The sequence below is a fragment of the Podarcis pityusensis genome (genome assembly GCF_964106645.2).
Source record: "Podarcis pityusensis genome assembly, chromosome: 9".
Classification (NCBI taxonomy): Eukaryota; Metazoa; Chordata; class Lepidosauria; order Squamata; family Lacertidae; genus Podarcis; species Podarcis pityusensis.
This window is the reverse complement of record NC_138034.1, coordinates 71,699,178-71,717,033: the sequence shown is the minus strand read 5'-3', so window position 1 is coordinate 71,717,033 and position 17,856 is coordinate 71,699,178. Positions and strand designations below refer to the sequence as shown.

General features: G+C 46.4%; 1 long non-coding RNA gene across 1 annotated transcript; it reads left to right on the top strand.

The window, feature by feature from the left end:
* The first annotated feature begins 272 nt into the window (after positions 1-272).
* Positions 273-16,599, top strand: LOC308485498. The gene is made up of 3 exons (XR_013990572.1): positions 273-744; positions 10,279-10,366; positions 16,336-16,599. It is a non-coding gene; the product is annotated as an uncharacterized lncRNA (long non-coding RNA).
* The last annotated feature ends 1,257 nt before the right edge of the window (positions 16,600-17,856 follow it).

The window sequence follows — 17,856 nt, the reverse complement described above, 5'->3', positions numbered from 1 at the left end:
TGGAGGAGCAGGGAAGCGAACCTGGTTCACCAGATTATGAGACTACCGCTCTTAACCACTACATCACACTGGCTCTCATAGATGGTGTTTATAAGTGGTCCATGTTTCATAAGCATACAGTAAGGTTGGTAGTACAATAGCTTTGTAAACAAGCATTTTGGTTTCCCTGTGAATGTCCCGGTCCTCAAGCACTCTGCACTTCAATCGGGAGAAAGCTATGGTTTTATGATTCTATGGTTGGTGAGTGGATTGGTGCACCAATGTATCAGTGGAACTCCGCTGCCCATGGGTTCCCCATTCAAAAAGGAAAGTATCCAACATTTCCTCTCTGAGGGGACCTTTCCATAACCGGTTGCAAATAAACCCGGAAAACAAGTGTCAGTTTTATGCAATGGCAGAAACCAAAACAGAATGCGTGCGCAAGCCTCTTTGTCTGACTCAGCACAAGTTCAGACATGCTATCCATCAGCACATTCCATCCTGGGCCCAAATTGTTCTGCCTTGCAACAGGCGTGGCGTTTTTTTCAGCTCTGCAGAGAAGAATTTCCACCACCAAAGAGCTCCGTATCTCCTCGCGGAATCACCTCTGACATTTCCCAATTCCCTTTCGAGAGGATGAATGCATTACATAATCCACGTGGATCTGGCGTCACGTTGCGGGGAAGCAAAGTGAAGTAACAAAGGCTTGATAGCATCAGGCGGGTTCACCCCGTAGCTGGGAGAAATAACCGCTCCCATTTCCAGGTTGGTTGGTTAGAGAGTTGTGTGGGAGCCCAGGTCATTAAGGACTGGGAAAATATAAATTTGTTGTTTATGTGTGGTGTTGTTTAGTCATTTAGTCGTGTCCAACTCTTCGTGACCCAACGGACCAGAGCACACCAGGCACTCCTGTCTTCCACTGCCTCCCACAGTTTGGTCAAACTCACACTGTCCAACTATCTTGTCCTCTGTCGTCCCCTTCGCCTTGTGCCCTCAATCTTTCCCAACATCAGGGTCTTTTCCAGGGAGTCTTCTCTTCTCATGAGATGGCCAAAGTACTGGAGCCTCAGCTTCAGGATCTGTCTTTCCAGTGAGCACTCAGGGCTGATTTCCTTAAGAATGGATCGGTTTGTTTATGTGTAGATCATGTAAATAAAGGGGATCACTCTCTCAGCCCATCTTCTTCGTATGATGGGACATGGAGAGGTCAAGCACTGCAAGGGCACTCAAAACAAAGCAATTCACATATTTTTATAGCATCATGATTTATGCAGGAATTCTGTAACTGGGTTGGCTATGTACCACTGTTTGTACATGTTCTGCAGACTGTCTGGCCAGAGTGGTGCATGCTCTGGTTATCTCCTGCTTGGACTACTGCAATGCACTCTATGTGGGGCTACCTTTGAAGGTGACCCAGAAACTACAATTAATCTAGAATGCGGTAGCTAGACTGGTGACTGGGGGCGGCCGCCGAGACCATATAACACCGGTCCTGAAAGACCTTCATTGGCTCCCAGGACATTTCTGAGCACAATTCAAAGTGTTTGTGTTGACCTTTAAAGCCCTAAACGGCCTCTGCCCAGTATGCCTGAAGGAGCATCTCCACCCCCATTGTTCAACTCGGACACTGAAGTCCAGCTCTGAGGGCCTTCTGGCGGTTCCCTCCCTGTGAGAAGCCAAGTTACAGGGAACCAGGCACAGGGCCTTCTCGGTGGTGTGGCGCCCGCCCTGTGGAACGCCCTCCCATCAGATGTCAAGGAAATAAACAACTATCTGACTTTTAGAAGACATCTGTTCAGGGAAGCATTTAATATTTGAAGGACTATTGTATTTTAATATTTTGTTGGAAGCTGCCCAGAGTAGCTGGAGAAATCCAGCCAAGTGGGCGGGTATAAATAATAAATTATTATTATTATTATCTGAAGGCAGCCCTGTTTAGGGAAGTTTTTAATGTTTGATGTTTTATTGTGTCTTTAATATTCTGTTGGGAGTCGCCCAGAGTAAAAACACAGCCAGATGCACGGAGTATTATTATTATGAATAATAATAATAATAATAATCTTGAAGTCAAAACAATACAGATCTTATTGAGAAAGAAATATGAGTGTTTCTCGACCTCTTGTTGTTTGGCTCCCCAGTATCTGGTCCCCACCAGGTACACTGGTTCTGCAAATGGAGGCTCTATTTTTGAACGCGACAACTATCAGGCACCGGCAGGCCTGCCTCCCATCAGTCTTGTTAACACTCTTTTAAAACCCCAGCTGATCTGCTTGTGAATGGCAAGACTCCAACAGTGGCTTGGTTGGTTCTTGGTTGAAATTCAAAGCCATTATATAATAAGGGCGTCAACGTGCTGCAGGTTACGTGCTTTCTTCCGCTGTTCTGCTGGGAGCTGGCAGAGGAGCAAGGAGCGACGCAAAGGCAAGCTGCGTTTGAGCACTCGGCCAAGCTTTCGCCGATAGATGGCACAGGGGCTGCCAACTCCTGACTGCGAAGCCAAGCGACGGAATGAGGAAAGGTGCCTCCATCTAGGGAGGGGGAAAGCTCAGTGGAGATCACAGAGGCAGAGTGGTGTAGTGGTTAGAGTGTTGCATGGGGACCTGGGCGCCAGGGTTCAAATCCCACCTTGGCCATGAAGCTTGCTAATTCGGGTTCCTCGCCCGGATAAGATCAGATAGGACGCACCCAAAGCTGTCAACGTAGCATTGCCAAAATAAGCAACAGCACTGTCTGCTTCTGCCCTTCAAAGATGCTCTGCTGCAACGGCCGCCTGAGGCAGTCGCCTCCCTCTGCCCTCTGCTTGCGCCGGCCCTGTCAAACATCCACAGTCCACGAGAGACAGTTTGCTTGTTATGTACTGAGTTGAATAGGATCCAAAATGCAGCAGTCTGATTGGTCCTAGAACAATAGGCTCTAGAATGCAGCAGTCTGATTGGTCCGCAGGAGCCACCCAATCCAACTCCGGATGGAAGTGAATCCGCAACCTGATTGGCCTACAGGAGAACCCCAGAATTAGCCAATCACGTGGGGCCCATTGTGTAAAGGATGTATATAAAGCAGACATTTCGGGGGAACTTCCATTCCTCCTCACTACTCTGAGCTGAATAAAGAGCATGAACTCCACACTCAACTCCGAGTATATTTCATTGCTCTTCCTGTTCTTCGGAATGTGCCCCCTTGAACGTGCCCCACAGTTCATTGGATGCCAAGACTGGATTGCCCAGCCTCTTCGCCTTTCCTGAGCGCAGGATAGGAGCAAAGAGCTTCTCCCTGCGAAAGATCCCAGGGCAAACTAAACGAGCAAGCAAGTAAATAAAGAAATGTTGGAGGCTGAAGGCTTTTTCTTCCCAGAAGGGCTCCAGTGCTGCTTAACAGCAGCTGCTCCACATAGTAGTACGACTCATGCAACACGTTGGCGACTAATATACACACAATAATTACCAAAATGATTATACATTCTTTATCAATCTTCTGAGAAAAATACAAAACTTTACGCAAAGCCACAGAGACTTGCTAACTACCCAACCTAAGATGAACTTATAATGTCTGATTTCAATAGATTTTTCAAGTGCTTAACTCAGTCTTTTGTTTTCTTTATCTTTTTAGGTAAGTTCATGGAAATATTAACAAGTTCGATGTTGTTCACAATACTGAGAGATGCTAGTAAAGTTGTAGATGGATGTTAATGAAGTTGTAGACAGGCGTTTTGCACCTGAAGGGCAGCTGTTAAAAGTGCAGGAGCCCTGCCAGGGGGGAAAGTTGGCAACCTCAGAGGCAAGGTATCCAGCAACCCCTTTCTCTGTCCCCCTCCCTTAATTCATTTCTCTCAGTTACCTAAGCCAGTCTGACCTACCCCCCCCCTTGCTATCTGCAACGTGAAACACTTGAATTTATCTGTTACATAATGTAACCGATCCGACTTGTGAAAAAGTGATGGCGAGTGGGCGGGGAGACGGGCATTACACTTATGTAAGAAGCTGGTGTCATGCATGCAACTCAAGAGATGGCTGTCTGGAGAGCGCAGGATCCATCCCAGAGCCCTGTTGCCACCTGCTGGCCATGATGGGGCACAGCAGGTTCCTTGCCCACTACACTTTCCTCTTTAAACACAAGATACTGCCTCTTAGCATCTCTCTAGCAAAGGACTGCATGGCAGCAGCTCTTTGGGGACTTGCGCAGAGATATTTCCCATCCCCTGCTCCAGCTGGGCTTAACCTCTGCTTTTGCCTTGCATTCCCCCCCCTTTATTATTATTCTTTTAAAATATACTTTCATTCATGACATTCAGACATACAGCATGCAAAAATTACACAAAATGAGAGTTAAAATAAATCAACACTTTACGCTCAGATAAGTGTTTCTGAAGATATTAACAAAGTCGTGTTAAAGTTTATATATCATAGCTATTGGGGATATGAAATGATAAGAAGGTATATGCTCAGATTGCTAACCATTAGTAAAAGGTCTTTTGTATCAATAACAATTTTAATCTATAGGGAGCAAGGGAGAAAATGAAAAAATGAAAACCTATACTTCACGCATGCCAAACTGTCCTGTGAATTATAGGTCCTGTTCCACCGTATGCCACATTATTTGTATAACCAATAAGGTAAAGGACCCCTGGATTTTTAAGTCCAGTCAAAGGTGACTATGGGGGTGCTATGGTCTAAGCCACTGAGCCTCTTTGGCTTGCCGATCAGAAGGTCGGTGGTTTGAATCCCCGTGACGGGGTGAGCTCCCGTTGCTCAGTCCCAGCTCCTGCCAACCTAGCAGTTCGAAAGCACACCAGTGCAAGTAGACAAATAGGTACTGCTGTGGCGGGAAGGTAAACAGCGTTTCTGTGTGCTCTGGCTTCCGTCACGGGGTTCTGTTGTGCCAGAAGCGGTTTAGTCCTGCTGGCCACATGACCTGGAAAGCCGTCTGTGGACAAACGCCGGCTCCCTCAGCCTGAAAGTGAGATGAGCGCCGCAACCCCGTAGTCACCTTTGACTGGACTTAACTGTCCAGGGGTCCTTTACTTTTTTACCTTTATGATCAATAAAATCACACCAAACTGCATTAAAATGGTTGTGTTTCTTTTGGCCTCTTGCTACTTTTCAGTTTTGCAACCGTTTTTTCCAATAACAGTGTTTGCCAGATTGCACGATACCATGACCCCATTGCCCTTTATCTTGCATTTTGTTGCTGTGAACCGCCTTGAGATCTCCAGGTTTTTAGGCAAGAGATGTTTGCTATTGAGTCTGAGACCGTCTGCAAGCCAAGCAGATGTTCTGCCACAGAGCTACGTCTCTCCCCTGGCCTTCATCTGGCGTAGGGCTCAGCTCTGACGGTATAGCTGTTCACTGTGAAGTGCAATAGGAATTTTGCACAAGGCTGTGCAATGGGGGAATCCTTTTTTGCTAATAGTAGTAGTAGTAATAATAATAATAATAATAATAATAATAATAATAATAATAATAATAATATATTTATACCCTGCCCATCTGGCTGGGTTTCCCCAGCCACTCTGGGCGGCTGAAAATTTGTAGGGGTCTCTGCAGAGAGAAAAGATCCAAAGTACCAGTTATTTTTCTGGAGGCTTTGAGGCAGGGCGGTCTCTCTCCCAGTCTTTTCTCCGCTCTGATGTTATTGAGGAATGTAGGAAATCCCATCTTGAGCTGCTTTAAGAAATGACTCGGCAGAAAAGACGTGAGATGCTCAGCCAAGCAGATCAGAGAAACAGTCACGTGTTGCTCCTGCAAGGCTTCTTCAGCCCCATCACAGGAGAAACCTCTTGAGAGTAGCTCTTCTAGTGAGCCAAAGGGGTGGGGGAAGGAATATTCTGGGATTTTGTTTACTTGCGGGGGGGGGGGGGAAGGAAGCAAAAAAGCATAGTGAACTTTCATAAACTGCCTTTGTTGTTATTGTTTAGTCATTTAGTCGTGTCCGACTCTTTGTGACCCCATGGACCAGAGCATGCCAGGCACTCCTGTCTTTCACTGCCTCCCGCAGTTTGGTCAGACTCATGTTTGTAGCTTCGAGAACACTGTCCCACCATCTCGTCCTCTGTCGTCCCCTTCTCCTTGTGCCCTCCATCTTTCTCTTTTCTCTTCTCTTCTCTTCTCTTCTCTTCTCTTCTCTTCTCTTCTCTTCTCATGAGGTGGCCAAAGTCTTGGAGCCTCAGCTTCAGGATCTGTCCTTCCAGTGAGTACTCAGGGCTGATTTCCTTCAGAATGGTTAGGTTTGATCTTCTTGCAGTCCATGGGACTCTCAAGAGTCTCCTCCAGCACCATAATTCAAAAGCACCAATTCTTCGTCGATCAGCCTTCTTTATGGTCCAGCTCTCGCTTCCATACATCACTACTGGGAAAACGGACCTTATGAAGACCAATACTGTATCTGCTCAGGATTATTGGCACTGATTTTCAGCGCCCCTCCAGGGCTGGATCTAGACACATCAAAGAAGCGTTTCACTTAAACTTGGTGTAAATTTAAACAGAGAAATCCAGTAGGGGGGAAAACGGGACTCTGCAGCACCATCTGGCGGCACAGTGTTATATCGCATATAAAGGTAAAGGGACCCCTGACTGTTAGGTCCAGTCGCGGACGACTCTGGGGTTGCGGTGCTCATCTCACTTTATTAGCCGAGGGAGCCGGTGTACAGCTTCCGGGTCATGTGGCCAGCATGACTAAGCTGCTTCTTGTGAACCAGAGCAGCGCATGGAAACACCGTTTACCTTCCCGCCAGAGCGGTACCTATTTATCTGCTTGTACTTTGACGTGCTTTCGAACTGCTAGGTTGGCAGGAGCTGGGACAGGGCAACGGGCGCTTACCCCGCCGTGGGGATTCGAACCGCTGACCTTCTGATTGGCAAGCCCTAGGCTCTGTGCTTTAGACTACAGCGCCACTCACATATACAAGACATATAAATCACTTTTTCTTTTCCAGTCTAGCCGAGTCCCAGGATTCCAGATGGGGGATATATTCGCAGGCCTACCTGGGATCTTTTGCACTCAAGGGAGATGCTCTATGCGTGAGCTATGGCCCTCCCCCTAACAGGAAGATGAACCAGAAAAGGTTGGGGAAAGAGCTTCTTTCTGAAGGAGGGAGGTTTCTTCTCAAAGCCTGAGGTTGCCACATACGGTTCCTGGTCTACACAGTGTACTTCAGTAATGCATTCCCCAATATTCTCTGCTTAACAGATGGCTTAAATCTAAGGTTGCCATATTTCAAAAGGTAAAAATCCAGAAAATATGCCACCGAGCCCAAGAACCACCCATGCACAAAATAAATAAATGCATAAATAAAAAAAAACATTTCTTTTAAAAAACCCTAAATCCAGGACATTTGCTTTAAAATGTAAAATTCCCCCTGGAAAAGCATGCAGGACCCCCCAAAAGAGGACATGTCCAGGAATTCCCAGATGTATGACAACCCTATTTAAATCTCCACTATGGGGCAGTTCTAAATGTACTTTTTACTGAGCCTTGGTGCCTACTTTTCAAGAGAGCCATGTGTGCTCTAGATGAGTGTATTAAATATTAAGTCTCTTCTCTCTCTTTGGTGATCACTCGTACCCGAGTAAGATTGCCTTCCATAAACACGGTTTTAAAAGTGAGTCCGTAAGTGACTGTGGAGGCCAATTCTGGATCCACACATCCTTCCACAGTGGGGACATTGGTTTCCGGGTGGGAGTTGATCACGGTGTGGATTTGCCAAGCGTGTCCTCCTCTTAGCACATTTCTCCCTTGTGTCCTGAGTTCAAGTTTCTTCAAAACCCATAACACTTTTGGTAAAGGCTGTTCTCCAATTGGAGCGCTCGTAGGCCAGTGTTTCCCAATTGTTGGTGTTTATGCTACATTTATATTTAGATTTGCCTTGAGAGAGTTTTTAACCCTCTTTTGTTGACCACCGGCATTAAGCTTTCCATTTTTAAGTTTGGAATAGAGTAGTTGCTTTGGAAGACAATAATCAGGCATCCAAGCAACATGACCAGTCCAACGAAGTTGATGTTGAAGGATCATTAATAATAATAATAATAATAAACAACAGAGCATTCCCAATATTAGGTTGCTCTGGACTTTCTTTGTTACCACTATATGCACGTGAAGAAAGGCCATGGTGATGGTCCCATCTTAAGCCTCAGAGCATCAAGCATGTATAGCCCAGCCTTGAAAATATGATGGCCTGGGTGTTGAGAGCTAGTTTTCTGGAGGCAAGCAGAAGGACTCCTCCTACTCAGGGGGTGACAAGTGAGTTGAAACTGAGTCCTGGGCAGCTGCAGGGCACTTATGCTCCATAAGTCTTCAGTCCTCAGGTTCACCATACCCCACCCAGTTACATTATTATGCAGACAATGCCATTGGACTACCTTACGGGGCCGTCGCTTTGAAAGCCAAGTGCGTGAATGCGAAAGGTGCTAAATGAAAAAGTGGTGCTTGGCTGTCCTCTGGTGGTCAGCTAAGGAATTTAGTTCATCCAAAGCAGGAAAAGCCAACGGTATCGGGGAGATCTGCAACATGCCCACTTGCTACATTTGTTCTTTTAAAATAATAATAATAATAATAATAATAATAATAATAATAATAGTAGTAGTAGTAATAGTGTTTTTGCATATTATTCAAAAAGGACTTGTAAAGAAAGAAATTGCAAAAAAATAAGGACAAAAAGCAAAACGCACAAGGACTTGCCTTCCTCTCCTTCCTGGTTTCTTTTATTTTCCCTCTCTTCGGTGTATTCTAAGTTACCAAATTCTTCTTTTCTTACTCTTTGTCTCCTACTGCTGAATTTATTCAAGTCCTGTTCACTTGTTTATGCTGATTCCTAAAATACTTTACAAGCATTTTTGTATTCTTGATCATCTTTTCCTCTTGTCTTACTAGTCAGACCCGCTAACTCCACACATTCCAACATCTTGAAAGGCTGTTCCTCCGTAGTTGGTACTGCGTTTTCCATTTTTGTGCAAGCAAAAGTTTGGGCTGCCCTAGTAGTGGCACACATGAACAGTCTTTCTTTTATTTGGGTAGACTTCTGTTGTTAGCATTTCACGTGCCACATTTCTGTGCCGCCCGAGTCCTGGCCAATGTAAGGGCTGGCACCTTGTTCTGCAGTCATGAGCAACTTTAAGGTAGTGGGGTTTGCAACTCTCTTTGGTTTCTCCCCAGGGCTATGGGTCAAAACCAGCAAGGCTGTTCTTATGTTCAAGAAACAACACAGAGGTGGAACGTTCACCCACACCTTTAGTGGGGTGGGAACAGGGCCGGATTTTGGTTTGATGAGGCTCCAAGCTACTGAGGGTAATGGGGCCCTTTATATGTCCAGCTGTCCTTTGTCAACAACAAACTGTCGCTGCTTTTTGTGTTGAATATATGCTATATGGTAATTTATGGACCTAATAGGTATCTAAAGCCATTTGCACATGTGGCCATGCAACCAGTCCATGCAGAATTTGCTGTTGTTGTTTAGTCATTTAGTCGTGTCCGACTCTTTGTGACCCCCTGGACCAGAGCACGCCAGGCACTCCTGTCTTCCACTGCCCCCTGCAGTTTGGTCAAACTCATGTTGGTAGCTTCGAGAACACTGTCCCACCATCTTGCCCTCTGTCGTCCCCTTCTCCTTGTGCCCTCCATCTTTCCCAGCATCAGGGTCTTTTCCAGGGAGTCTTCTCTTCTCATGAGGTGGCCAAAGTCTTGGAGCCTCAGCTTCAGGATCTGTCCTTCCAGTGAGCACTCAGGGCTGATTTCCTTCAGAATGGAGAGGTTTGATCTTCTTGCAGTCCGTGGGACTCTCAAGAGTCTCCTCCAGCACCATAATTCAAAAGCATCAATTCTTTGGCGATCAGCCTTCTTTATGGTCCAGCTCTCACTTCCATACATCATGCATACATACATACATACATATATTCTGCATACATGCAGAATTTAGGCACCCTATATATAGAAATGAGCAAACCAGTGATATTCTAGGGAGCAGGCTAGCAGGCGGGGCCCATTACTTACATCATAGGAACCCACACAACACAAAACACTGTTGCTGTATGTAGGTTTTATTTTATTTGTTTTTTTTATCTTATATTTTCGAAATGTATATCCAGTTTTTTTCCTTTAATTTTTTTGTGGGTCCCCAAGAGAGTGGGGCCCTAAGCTATAACTTGTTTCGCTTATACGTAAATCCGGCACTGGGTGGGAACCAAGAAAGGGAATTGAGGGGGGAGTCCTTATGTTTCCCCAGCTCCTACTAAAGAATCAAATCCCATGGGATGTTTTAGTTTTGGAAGACAATCACTGTCCTCCTTCCTCTGTTCTCCTCTCTTTGCACAGACACAGTCCTTTCTCTCAGGACAGGATATCCTAGAACAACGGCAGCAGCTGCTTCAACAACAACAACAGCAGCAGCAGCCAAGCCAAGGTTTGTGCAGGAGAATGACAAAGAGACACCTTAATGCCCAGGTGGCGGGGTGCATATAAAGTCTGCATATAAATGCAATATTTGTGCAAACCCCCAGATGGAAACCCAGTATATTTGGCAAAATTGCGTCAAAAATGTGTGTGCTAAGAGAAATTCGCAGTAAAGTGCTGGTGTGTTTTCGTTCAGAATTGAAAAATTCGCAAACAAGTGTGGAAATGTGGGGAACTGAATGCTCGGGCAGGAAACGAAAAAAGGAGAGAAACTGAAATTGGCCGATCGGCCGATTCTCACTCTGCATCTATTCTTTTCTGCAGAAGAGTGGGGAATACAGTGGTACCTCTGGTTGCGAACGGGATCCGTTCCGGAGGCCCCTTCGCAACATGAAAAGCCCACAACCTGAAGCGCTGCATCTGCGCAGGTGCACGGCGCAATTTGGTGCTTGTGCGCATGCGCGAAGTGCGATTTAGCACTTGTGCGCATGCACGACCGGCGAAACCCGGATGTAACCCTTTCTGGTACTTCCGGGTCGCCGCAGGACGCAACCTGAAAAAATGTAACATGAAGCAAACGTAACATGAGATATGACTGTACTGTTAACAGAGATAGATGAGCTGATAGTGGGGACCCCAAGGAGCCCCCCCCAATATGATGAAACCACACAGCACAGGCTGCCAGCCAGATACTTTAAAAGCTTCCCTAAACAAGGCTGCCTTCAGATGTCTTCTAAAAGTCTGGTACAGTGGTACCCCGGGTTAAGTACTTAATTTGTTCCGGAGGTCCGTTCTTAACCTGAAACTGTTCTTAACCTGAAGCACCACTTTAGCTAATGGGGCCTCCTCTGCCACCACGCTGCCAGAGCACAATTTCTGTTCTCACCCTGAAGCAAAGTTCTTAACCTGAGGTACTATTTCTGGGTTAGCGAATTCTGTAACCTGAAGTGTATGTAACCTGAAGCATATGTACCACTGCAGTTGTTTTTCTCTTTGACATCTGGTGGGTGGGCGTTCCACAGGGCGGGTGCCACTACCGAGAAGGCCCTCTGCCTAAGGAGAGTTGGATGCTGGATCAGACCCAAGACCCACCTAGTTCAGCATCCTGTCCTCTCAGTGACCAGCTAGAAGCCTGGGTGATCTTCAGCCCTCACTTAACAGCTGCAGTAGGAAGATCTGAGGTTGTGAATCACGATATCTTTCTCATCTCCGCCCAATGATCTCCTCCCTGCTAGCAGAGGGTTATATTTATTCCCCACATCACCTTTACAAATCCCTACATTAACCATGGGAACGTTTCCATCCTCTGCATCGTCAGATCCACCCCAACGCTGATTCTTTAGATCTCAGAGGGAGCAGCCAAGAAACTTGAACCCGGGTCATGGGATGTAAGGCGAGACCGCGACGACTTAAGAGAGGGAAGGCAGTCCGCTTATTTTGTTGTGATCGGCCTGCGGGTGTCCTCTCAAGATGGCTCAAAATACACTTGGAAAAAGAAGCTTGATTCACTCTTATGGGGCGTATCTCTTCATGCAAATGCATTTTCAACCGAGAACTTCTTAAGAGCAGAATTTGTACAATTGCACCGTCGTGATGTTCTGGGGAGGATTCCCAATTTCGTAATAGCGGCAATCTTCTCTTCAGACTTACAAAACCCAGCTGCTCAAAGATACGACCAAAATGGGAAAAGTATTCCTGGATGTTCTGGGGGGATAAAAACAGTAGACACCAAGGTGGTTCCTGACCTTTTGCTTTTGAATCAGACCATGCTGCTTTCATGTTAAAATCAGAAGTGGGTGGGGAGGAGGGGGTTAAGCTCAAGGAAGTGTGTAGGGGATTGTGGTATCTGCTGTATTCAAGCTTTGCGGATCTGAGAACCTGGGGAACCTCATCCTAGCTTCTTTTTACCTCAGGCTCATTAAATCCACAACCTGCTAAGCCAAGCACACCCACCGCTGGCCATGTAAGCTGATGGGGGAATCAAAACACCTCTCGCATTTGCTCTCTGTTGGTGCTGACCTTGGCCCAGTGTATTTGGTCCTAAATGGCCTTGGCCCAGTGTACCTGAAGGAACGTCTCCACCTCCATCATTCAGGTCCAGCTCCAAGGGCCTTCTGGTGGTTCCCTCCCTGCAAGAAGTGAAGTTACAGGGAAACAGGCAGGGGGCTTTCACAGTAGTAGAGCCTGCCATGTGGAACGCCCTCCCATCAGATGTCAAGGAAATAAACAACTACAGTCATACCTCTAGTTGCGTTAGGTTCACGTTGCGTTTTTTCTGGTTACGAACGCGGCAAACCCGGAAGTAAACTTCGCGCATGTGCAGGAGTGCTCTATTGCATCACACGAATGTGCAGAAGCGGCGCTCTACTTATGGACTTTTCAGGGTGCGAATGGCACCCCAGAACGGATCGCGTCTGTAAGTAGGGTACCACTGTACCTGACTTTTAGAAGACATCTAAAGGCAGCCCTGTTTAGGGAAGTTTTAAATGTTTGATTCTATTTTTAATATTCTGTTGGGAGCTGCTCAGAGTGGCTGGGGAAACCCAGCCAGATGGGCGAGGTATAGAGAATTATCATAATTATTATATTATTATTATATCATCATCATCATCATCATCATCATCATCATCATCTCTGGGGCTGGAGAAACAGCAGGATGTCAATCCCCAACAATGGAGTCTTTCCTGTTTTGTCCCAGTGGGGCTGGGCCCCACCAATCTCAGTCTCAGACCCGCCTCACTTATGAGAAGGCGGAAAAGTGGTGTCGAAATCTTGTGGGAGCTCATGGAGCGCATGATGCTGGCGCTGTTTCTCCAGCAACAGTGGTGGGGCAGCAGCAGCGACAGGGCAGCCCTCAGGCGGCAGAATGGGGCACGCCAACCCTTCTGGGTCTGCCATCCGCTAGTTCTCACCTTCCTGCTGTCTTACTTCCAAGTAGCTCAGGGAGTGGCGGTGGCTTCCGATTCCTCCATCCCTGTAGAACTCGAAAGGATGGGGACAAATCTAGAATTAGTTGCCCCTGCCTATTATAGCCTCTGGCTCCCCCTACTGTTGGCCTCCTTGATTGCCGCTATGCCACTCTGAATGGGCAGCAGCCACAATGGGGCCTTACTGGCCAAGATTAGCACCTTGAACTTGACCCCGTAGCAAATCAGCGGCTGTAGAGTTGTCAGGAGCGAGACAGCAAAATTTAAGCGCAGAGACTCCTTTGTGTCAGAATGAATGAGGTTTTAACGAAATGCTTAGTTTTGGCCGCTAGGGGTCAGGATTAGATATGCGGTCGCTAGCCCTTGCAAATAAATGAGTGAAACTTTTAAGACATTACCTTCAAAGTCCAGAAATGGATTCCTCGCACCCTCACCCTGAACGTTCAACATCTTTTAATGTTGTTTTTGTTAGCTCATAAAGTTCACTTAAGATATATAATTGGGAGTTCCTTTTTCTTCCTTTTACATATGTATTCTTTGCTGTTTAAACTGGAGACCGTCTAAAGTTACACTCATGTGGCCTGGCAGCATGCTGAGCAAACAAATTACCAGCTGATTTAGTTACTGTCTGGCTAGGATTTCGAAAGGATCTGGCTTCGAGATCTGTGACGCAGCAGCGCATGGAAGATTACTGAGGTGCCAGAAAAGGAAAAAAAATCATAGAATCATAGAATTGGAAGGGACCTTAAGGGTCATCTAGTCTAACCCTCTGCAATGCAGGAATCTCAGTTAGAGCATCCCTCACAGATGGCTATCCAACCTCTGCTGAAAAACCTCCAAGGAAGGAGAGTCCACCACCTTCCATCCCTCGGTCGAACAGCTCTTACTGTCAAAAAGTTCTTCCTGATGTTTAATCAGAATATCCCTTCTTGTAGCTTGAAGACATTGGTTTGAGTCCTACCCCCCAGAGCAGGAGAAAACAAGCTTGCTCCCTCTTCCATGTGGCAGCCCTTGAGATTTTTGAAGATGGCTCTCCTATCTCCTCTCAGTCTCCTCTTTCCAATGCTCAACAGACTCAACTCCTTCAACCGTTCCTCATCAGGCTTGGTTTCCAGCGCCTTGATCATCTTGGTTGCCCTCCTCTGCTCACCTTTCAGCTTGTCAGCATCCTTCTGAAACTGTGGTGCCCAGAATTGGACACAGGACTCCACATATGGTCTGACCAAGGAAGAATAAGTGGGACTATTACTTCTCTTGATCTGGACACTATGTTTCTTTTGATAAAGCCTAGAATAGCATTAGGGACGCAGGTGGCGCTGTGGGTTAAACCACAGAGCCTAGGACTTGCCGATCAGAAGGTCGGCGGTTCGAATCCCCACGACAGGGTGAGTTCCTGTTGCTCAGTCCCTGCTCCTGCCAACCTAGCAGTTCAAAAGCACATCAAAGTGCTAGTAGATAAACAGGTACCACTCCGGCGGGAAGGTAAACGGCGTTTCCGTGCGCTGCTCTGGTTCGCCAGAAGCGGCTTAGTCATGCTGGCCACATGACCCAGAAGCTGTACGCCAGCTCCCTCGGCCAATAAAGCGAGATGAGCGCTGCAACCCCAGAGTCAGTCACAACTGGACCTAATGGTCAGGGGTCCCTTTACCTTTCTCTAGAATAGCATTAGCTTTGTTTGTTTGTTTGTTTGTTGCTGCTTCATACTGTAGACTCATCTTAAGCTTGTGGCCTACTTAGACCCCTAGATCCTTTGCACATGTACTGCTAGTAAGCCAGGTGTCCCCCATCTTATATTTGTGCATCTGGTTCTTCCTGCCTAAGTGCAAAACGTTAACATTTGTTCCTATTGAAATTCATTTTGTTAGCTTGTGCCCAGTTCTCCAATCTGTTACAGTCATTTTAAATTCTGATTGTGTCTTCTGTGGCATTAGCTGCCCTTCCCAGTTTGATGTCATCTGCAAATTAGATGAGCGTCCCCTCAATTCCTTCATCCAGGTCATTTATAAAGACGTGGAACAACCACAGGCCCTACTTGTCACTTTTTTCCAGGATGACAAGGAACCATTAATGAGTACTCTTTGGGTTCAGTCAGTCAACCAGCTACCAATCCACTTAACAGCTACCTCATTCAACCTACATTTTACCAGCTTCTTCGTGAGAATATCATGGGGCATTTTGTCAGAGGCCTTACTGAAATCAAGACACACTATGTCCACAGCATTCCCCTCATCCACCAAGCTTGTAACTCCATCAAAAAAAAGGAAACAAGATTCATCTGGACCTTATTGATCACAGCACCTTTTTCTAAGTGCTCACAGACCGAATGTTGAATTATCAGAGGTCTCTCAATGTCTAGCACTAGCCATAGGAAGTTTGGGGTGGTCGGGCTCTTTTTCAATAGCAGTACAGTGGTACCTCGGGTTACAGACGCTTCAGGTTACAGACTCCACTAACCCAGAAATAGTACTTGGGTTAAGAACTTTGCTTCAAGATGAGAACAGAAATTGCGCGGCAGCGGCACGGCAGCAGCGGGAGGCCCCATTAGCCAAAGTGGTAACTCAGGTTAAGAACAGTTTCAGGTTAAGAACAGACCTCCAGAACGAATTAAGTTCTTAACCCGAGGTACCACTGTAATGCTCTGGTTCCTAGATGCTGAATACAAGCAGAGGAAAGGACTGTAGCTCAGTGGCATAAAGCAGCTTCCTATATCTTGTTAAAATAACGCAGTCTCACAACCATCACGCCCAGTTGCCACTGATAGCCTTGTCCTTCATGAAGTGCCCATTAGTGCGACCGAGCCACTTCACGTGGTCTGAGCCTGGGGTCTCGGCTGTGTGGGACTTGCTTGAGGGCGCAAAAGGAGAGCCTCTGCCGCCTGGGCCAGATTTTCTGGTTAAGAAAGTCTCCTTTTGTCTCAGGGAAGGTTCTCTCCTTCGTTCCCACAAAGCAGCCTTTGTGCCTGGAAGCTGCAATGGATGCAAGGCAGTTTCTCCGGACTGTGCGAGGAGTTATTGTGCTTTCTCAGCTGTGCTTTTATTTTTAATCCAAACAGGAAGAAAGCCCAGGAAGCCGGCTGAGAGGTCGGGCATGGCAGTGCCTCAGAGGGAGTGTTTTATCAGGCCCTTGAGCCGGTTGATAAGAGACTGCCCAGGAGAGTCCCTTCGGCTGTGGAATGTCGCCCAGATAACAGAAAAGAAAGTCGAGGGAACAGTTTGTGGGTGCCGGAGATCCCTTTCGTTAATAGCTCCCCAGTTCTCAGAGTTTGGGGAATGCCAGGGACTCCGTGTGCACACAGGGGCTGTTTCCTTTGAAATAAAAAAAATGTAAGGTCATATATATATATATATATATATATATATATATATATATAGTTCATAAACGTACCAAGCAAACACGTACATAAATATATAAACCACATGTCTGAAGCCGCACAGGAAAGCAGTCCTAGAGCCATTTGGCTCCCAAACTGAACAAATGTTTTCTCTGGAAAATGGAAAGGCTTCCCCATTGTCTTTTCATTCACAAAACCTGTCTTAAGGGTATATCTGTGTATGAATAGGGTGAGCCTGTGACCTGGCTCAGGAACGAAGTATTTGTCACTACAAAAGACTGGCCAGGCTCCCCAGGGTATCCAATCAAGTAAGCATTAACAGGTAATCTGCCAGACAGGAGATAAACAACGCACTCGGATTTCTGCTGTAGACCTCCCTTTCTGTGATGTAGGTATGATGTTTCTGGGGGTGGTCTTGGACTCCAGGGTGGGCAATTTAAAATGTCTACATAAGAGCGGGCACACCTTTGTTTGGGGTCCTCTTCCTTTCCTGCGTGTGAGGGGAGCACCCTGTTGCAACAGTTCAATAAAGATCAAGCTTACGAGCTGCTTTGCTTCTCAATATTCTCTGGTTGGCCTCTGTTCTTTTCTCTGACCAATGGAGAACCTACAAAGGACTCTATAAGGGCTCTTGTGTCCCCCATAAGGGAATAAGGGCAGTTTTTCGTTTATTACACCTTCCATAGAATCATAGAATGGTACAGTTGGAAGGGACCACGAGGCTTATCTAGTCCAACCCCCTCCAATGCAGGAATCTTATGCCCAGTGTGGGGCTGGAACCCATGACCCTGTGATTAAGAGTCTCCTGCTTTGTAAACAAGGCCATAGAATCGCAGCATCGTAGAATTGTAGAGTTGGAAGGGACCCTGAGGGTCATCTACTCCAACCCCCTGCGTGCTCCAATTTATTATTTATTATTTATTGAATTTATATACTGTCCTATACCCAGAGGTCTCAGGGTGGTTCACATAAAAGGATATAAAATAAAAATAAAAACAATAACCCAAGAATAACACCCCCCCCAAAAGAGCCACATTTTAAAAGGGTATGGGATGTTGATTAAGTCAACCAAAGGCCTGGTTAAAAAAGAACATTTTTGCCTGGCGCCTAAAGGTGTATAATGAAGGTGCCAAGCGAACTTTCCTGGGGAGAGCATTCCACAGACGGGGAGCCACTGCTGAGAAGGCCCTGTTCTTGTGTTGCCACCCTTCGGACCTCTCAAGGAGGGGGCACACAAAGGAG